This window comes from Pseudochaenichthys georgianus, chromosome 17, assembly GCF_902827115.2.
Source record: "Pseudochaenichthys georgianus chromosome 17, fPseGeo1.2, whole genome shotgun sequence".
In the NCBI taxonomy this organism is placed as follows: Eukaryota; Metazoa; Chordata; class Actinopteri; order Perciformes; family Channichthyidae; genus Pseudochaenichthys; species Pseudochaenichthys georgianus.
Window position 1 is genome coordinate 4,781,691 of NC_047519.1, and position 7,660 is coordinate 4,789,350.

Sequence of the window (7,660 nt, forward strand, 5' to 3'; positions counted from 1 at the left end):
GCGCGTTGAGGGAGTCACGGAGCAGATGAGAAGACACAGAAATAACCGACGGTGTCAAGAGGAAGGAAAGTCCCTGCCGTGAGAACACTCAACATCCATTTTCCAACATCCAACACTAGAGGTGGTCTTAACGCACCGGCACCAATACAGTAGTTTATAATACATATTATATATATATATATATATATATATATATATATATAATACGTAACGTGTGTACTCACACACTTAGCGATATAGAACATACATAATAAAAACGTAGGCCTACCTGGTTTAAAACACTTTTGTGGTCATACTGTAGAATGAGTTCACACGCTTTATGGTTCACACTGAAACGAGTTCTTCAGAAGAAGAAGAAGAAGAAGAAGAAGAAGAAGAAGAAGAAGAAGAAGACGAAGAAGAAGAAGAAGAAGAAGAAGAAGAAGAAGAAGAAGAAGAAGAAGAAGAAGAAGAAGAAGAAGAAGAAGAAGAAGAAGAAGAAGAAGAAGAAGAAGAAGAAGAAGAAGAAGAAGAAGAAGAAGAGACACTACAATACTAGTAATTGTGGGCTTATCAAGTTGATTCGACCACAACAGAGGGGCAGGTCAGTCAAAAAGGGAAAACGGGCCGTTGCCCGGGCAACATTCGCTCGAACAAACGCAAGGCAAGGCAAGTGTATTTATATAGCACTTTTCAACACAAGGCAATTCAAAGTGCTTTACAAAAAACGAAAGACATTAAGAAAATGGATAAAGTGTTGGACATGTCAGCAGCAACAGTGTAATACAGCTATGGAGTCTCCCACTGACACAGCCGTCCATAACAGAACACACATTCATATTACAATAGCCTATCATTATTACTATGTGGCACGAGGTGGCTCAACACGATGACATCACCACTCCCTCAGTCTCACTGTGATGTTCTCTGCAACAGGTTACCCATGTGTACACAGTTAAGATATTGCTAGATTTTATTATAATAATAATTAAAATTCTTCTTCAACAATTATTATTGTTAGTTATTTATATTTGCTTTTCTGATTTGTAATAGATAATTCAATACTAATAAAATCAATGTGATAGAAAGAAAGTGATCATGTTGGAAATGGAGGATCCTACCATGAAAGCAAAACGGCTTCAATACAAAAACAAATAAAAAACAAAGTAGTGTTTATCTCTTTACACAGAACATGGTGTGACCCGGCACCATGTCCCGGGCGGAGCGCTGGCCCGGCCCCAGGAGCCCCGCAGAGAGCGCTCAGCTGGGTCATTTATTCCGCAGTAAGTGGGCAGCGCTGCGCCATAAACACATGCACCAGCAGAGTGGTCGATGCGCCACTTGTGCCCTCCAGAGCGGGTTGTATTGGGAGAGCTGGTTGACAAATAAAGGCACAGTGGTGGGCCCTGGAGCACGCGCCTCCCTGACACCTCACGCGACATATTAACGTTCCTCGGTATACCGAAAGGAGTCTTCCCACCGGTGCTCTCTATAAGTACAAATCTATTCAGCCTATTCACACAAGAGGGCCCACTTTGTTCCCAAATGGCTCTTTTGCTGCGCGAGGCTGGGTGCGCGCGCACCGCGTGTCTGTGTGGGTTGGACAGAAAGCTGCCACTCGGGCGCGGCCGTGGGAAGAACACCATCCGCGTCCTGCCGCCAGTCAATGCAACATGTCGGGTTATAAATGAGCATGTGTTGCTGTCTACACAATGAAGCAGTGGCTGGGGGAGAGACACACAATACACGCAGGGCCCGGTACTAACCAGGTGCTGAATACAACACCAAACACTGACAGGACCCTGAACACAACACCAAACACTGACAGGACCCTGAACACAACACCACACACTGAAAGGACCCTGAGCTGCTTCCACCATAAAAAGCACACTTCATTGTCCCGCCACCTTCATGTGAACGAAGCGATGTGGTTTGAAATGCTCCTGTTCTCCGCTGCTAATGCAGGGTTGCTCAATGGTTTTGTTTTAGGATCAGTTTATTCAAATGTCGTCATCAATAGTCTTTGTGAAGACATTATTACCAACAAAGAGTCCTGAAGGAGAGAGAGCTCGCGGCATGCCGCCCGCTCCACGTCACAAGATGTTCAATATCATATTAATGTAGCCTTTATCAAGCAATCCTTAAATATAAGGACCTTATTGAGGATATCACCATAACCTTAATATATAACCATTATTCTTTTTTGGAATTCAATATTGATTCTTGTTAACATGTGAACGTTTTGTTGTTGTGAGAATTGCACAACAATATGACAAAAGTTAGGATAAAAATGTTATATTTATTCTAATATTTGGACTAAGTTTAATCTTATTCTAATTTCTATATTTCCTATTCCTGCAACTTCCTCCAAGCCTTTAGTCTATTTCACTATTTGATGTCCTTTCCTTTGATGTAAGTATATTGCATGTTGCATTGTTGGAAAAGCTGAGACTCAAGATGTTATCAAGGCCCAAACCACGCGGTAGCTCTGTGCATATCACAACAAAAACAACAACAACAACAACCCTTTGAGCCTTTCAATCTTTGATATCAAAAGAAGTACACACACATGCTAATAAAAGAGGTACACACATGTGATGGTGACAAGTGATATTTTATTCTTCTGGTTTCAGAAAACAAAAAGCTGACACCAGAAGGCGAGTTTCCTTCAGGGGAATACTGTATAACACCAAAGTAAACAAATATACATTCCTTCTGTTGAGAAGCCAGAAAGTCCTATTTGACTTACAAATTATACTTTTGTAGTTTTATTAAAACTGCCCCCCGATCATTATCACATCTCTATTATCGATACCATCAATATGTAAAGGCTCAATAAGGCTCTGCTTAAATGTGACATCGATGTTAATGTATGACTTCTTTGTGCTGCTAAATGTTCAAACACGATCAACACTTCTTATGTTTAGAGCACATAGATTTTTGATATTATTAAAATATGCGCTATTTAATTTCAATGTACAGTATTTAATATAACATTCTGTTTTTATTTAATTATGAAATGCATTTATCTTGCATCATTCTCTAACACATTTCCAATGGCACTATTGTTGTTTATGTGTACGTCTTATTGCATGTGCTGCTAATATGCCAAACACATCCATGACATCTCGGTGACACGTGAGGCTCGATCTCTTTTGGTTATTGCTGCTCACGTGCCTCTCCCAGCAGCTCTCGTGGATGTCTCTGGCTCCAGTTGAACCAGGTTGTCAGATCAAGTTCCAACATGTCAGGTTGGGAACATTTCATTTCTGAGATCTTCAAGACTTCATTTGTGTGCAGTGATTTTATATCTTCTGAACATGTTATCACTAAGGCAACAGTGCACTGTGTGTGTGTGTTTGCAGTGACATGTTAGAAAAGTGTGTATCCACCCCCCCACTCTTTTCTGAAAAAAACAGATGATAATTCGGACCGTGCAGGTTTTTAACGTGCCGTGACCGCGCGCTCCACGCCGCCTCATTGATGAACGTGCTGTCACAGGCCGACCTGCGCGAGCGCACCGAGTGTTTCAGTTCCCATGCTGCCCCTCGGTCTGCAGCCTGCAGCCGGCGGGACGGCGCATTAACCGGACACTGCGGGCACACACAAACACAACAAAACAAGCACACACACACACACACACACACACACACACACACACACACACACACACACACACACACACACACACACACACACACACACACGCGCGCGCGCACACACACACACACACACACACACACACACACACACACACACACACACACACACACACACACACACACACACACACACACACACACACACACACACACACACACACACACAGGTCTGATTTATCCTCTGACTGCTTTATTTGGTGTATCATTTGTATCACTCTCTCCTGGTGCATGTTAGTCCAACATCATTCACAAAATCCCAGATCCTATTTATACTAACAAGCATTATAACACTAAATATAAATATACAAATAAATAGCCAATGCTTCAAATAAGAATATGCACATACATATATGTAGGCCTGTATAAAGAAGCCGTCATAATAAACACTTTAAACCCATGATCTGTTTAAAGATATTTGGATTATTATTCTTGACTTGTCATGTTTATTTAATATCCAGATGGAAAGGGGCTTAATTCTAGCCATATTTTATTTTAAGGGTCTGTAATTTCATATATATTTTTCTAAAACAATCTTTTAAGATAAAAGAAAATGCAGTTTGGTAATATTTAAATAGTTACCTAATTGCCAACATAAAAAAAGCTCAATTTAAATATGAAATTATTTTTCATTTATCATTTTCAACTTCATACAGAGTGTATGTTGAATTGTTTAACTATAAAGAAATGTGAATGATGTGCTAGATCACCTATATCCCTTTCTTCTCGATCAGTACCAAATGAAAGGGTTCATCTTTACTAAGCAAAGGAATATGAACCCATTCTAAAAACACCTTTCCTGTCCGCCATGAAGAGAAGAGGGAATCCAGAAAGTGAACCGCAGCAGCAGACCGCTGAGAGGCTAATCCTCCACACTGATTCAGGGGTAATCCCTAATCTCTGGCTCAGGGGATTATCCATCTGTGACTGAAACTAATTAAAGGGATTTACTGAAGAGTCATTTAACAACTTCAGTCGATGCATCACAGTTTACTGTGACCTTTGCTGCGGCCGCTTGAAGGTCGCTGCGTGATTTAAAATGTTGAATAGTAATTTTTAATTCATTAAGAAATATTTGACATACTTATTTCTATACATTTCCGTGACTGTTTACTTTAATGAAAGGTCACATGTTAGATGATGTGCTCTGGAATATTCTCTGGAATTTGGATATTTAAAAAAATATTGACTCTATCATTACATCATCAAAATGTTGGGTTGACATTTTAGGGTTGAATATCTGGACACGTGTCGAGTATTTTCCAGCCCATGTACACATCTGGCAGTGCAGGGATTATTTTAAACAACATTTAGACACATTCAGTATTTGGAGGTCATATTTACACAACATGAAATCAAAAAGGAAAATGAATGATCCCATCTTTAGTTGAAACGGGCGGGGTTGTGCTGAAGGAACTTGGGCTTATGAGTTCACTGTTCTATACTTTTGGGGTAAATGTTCCGGTTGGTTCTTAATCATTCATGGTATCTATTATGAAGTGCTCAAAGCGCTTCACATTCCACGTGTCAGTGAGGATGAACTAAAGGTTTGTATATTTCACAGTCTTTGAATGGGCATCCTATTGCAATTAAAGTCAGAAAGAATCCTGATGAAACACTGCAAAGTGAGAGCAAAGCATTGTGGGTCTCAGAGACCAACGTACATGTGTTCACTCATACCTGAATAAAACCACAATTCTTGCCATGTACATCCCATATGAATGATGAATGCCCTGCACACTCTGCCAGGGTTCTGCACCGGCATGCTGTACCTGGCGTTCTGACTGTGGAGACTGAGGGCATCTCATGTTCAGAGCAGTGTCCTGTCACAGACCAGGAAGTAATGAAGTTTAAAGAATCCAAAATATGTGTCTGGTGTTAAACCAGAATCATTCCCTAAATTGAACCCTACCTTATTTTTATGAGCAGATATTGTAAAATAAAGTATTTCTTACAAACAAAGTATTGAACATATCCTTTAACCACGTTCTTCTCTGGTGTTGGATCGTGCAACCTTTTAGAGAACTATTCTAAATGATATGATTGCTATGTTGGCAAGGAAGCCAGTAGACTGTGAGTGGACATGATGTCTCAGGGGTCAAAGACACAGACATGCCCCCTGACCTGGGCACCTATACTTTTCTTTGCACTATAAGAATGTTTGTCCCACTGCTTCCTGCTTTCACGTAATGACAGATGGTTCCAGCCACACGTGTCTTTGTCCTGCAGAGAGCACCGTCTCCTGCAGCCTAATGGCAGAGATACAAGGGGGGCACCGTCCCTCTGGAGCTGATAACTGCTGGACTTTGACTTGGACGGGAATCTGCACCCAAGCAGACACACCGTCCGCTCGTCCACACACACACACACACACACACACACACACACACACACACACACACACACACACACACACACACACACACACACACACACACACACACACACACACACACACACACACACACACACACACACACACACACACACACACACACACACACACACACACACACACACACACCTGTTCACTGAACACACACTTTGGTGAAGCTGCTCTGCCTCTCTGTGCCACACTGGAGCACACACACACACACACACACACACACACACACACACACACACACACACACACACACACACACACACACACACACACACACACACACACACACACACACACACACACACACACACACACACACACACACACACACACACACACACACACACACACACACACACACACACCTGTTCACTGAACACACACTTTGGTGAAGCTGCTCTGCCTCTCTGTGCCACACTGGAGCAGACACACACACACACACACACACACACACACACACACACACACACACACGCACGCACGCACGCACGCACGCACGCACGCACGCACGCACGCACACACACACACACACACACGCACGCACGCACGCACGCACGCACGCACACACACACACACACACACACACACACACACACACACACACACACACACACACACACAGTGGTGAAAGCAGGTCACCGGGGGTCAGTGTGTGAGCGTCTCCTGAGCTCCGGGAGGCCTGGGAACCCCACCACATGCAGGCAGGCAGGCCGCAGAGCGCAGGACAGACGTCAGGACGCTCTGCGGGGACACACACATTAACACTGAGGAGGGGAATGAGAACACTTGTTTATTTCAAGGGCAACACATCACAGCTTCACTGATGGCGGGTCAGGCCGTTAGCTCCACTCCACACAGCTTAGTGTGGCACATAGAGCTGGTACATACTTATAGGGCAAATGTATTATTAGGCCAAAATCACATTTTTGGTTCAAGAATAGTTTACACCAGTTGCACAAACACCAATTGTCTAATACACCAACTCATAAATCTTAAAAAAGGAAAAGGGTTATATCTCAAACAGGCTCTGCCCTCTACTGGACTCTATGGGTACTACCTCTTAACCATACTATGCGAGCATTCACCTACTGAGATATCTATAAACGTAGCCGCCCCCTCTGGGCGGGCCTACCTTAATGCGTGCGTATAAAAGGCGGCCACGCCTCCTGACTGTCATCCTTTTCTCTTCAGCGAGCAACAATTGAAGCAGAGAAAGTAAAACGTTTGAAAGAAGAAGAAAGAGTCGAGGTCACCACTTCGACCCGGGCCTGTCCTTCGTGCCCTAGCTGCAATAGCGGGTGCCGATCCCCGCCACCTCTGCTTCGAGTGTTTGGGGGACCAGGATATGGCCGAGGCGGTGCCATTCACATTCGCCATTCCAGCGGGGCGGACGGCTCCGTTTGCCGAGGAGGAGGATGAGGGTAAATGGCTTCACTCTTCCACCCCATACTGGGGACAGGGAGGCTACACTGCACCTCCTCTGCCCAGTTTGTCCGCTGGCATGTTATGCAGGGCGCACGACTTCCATTAGGCGCACTGAACAGCTGCTTGTGTGCTGTTGGGATGTTGTGGCAAAGCTCTGTCCAAGAAACGCCTGACAGGATGGCTCTGCGAGTGCCTATAGACAGGCTGGGGT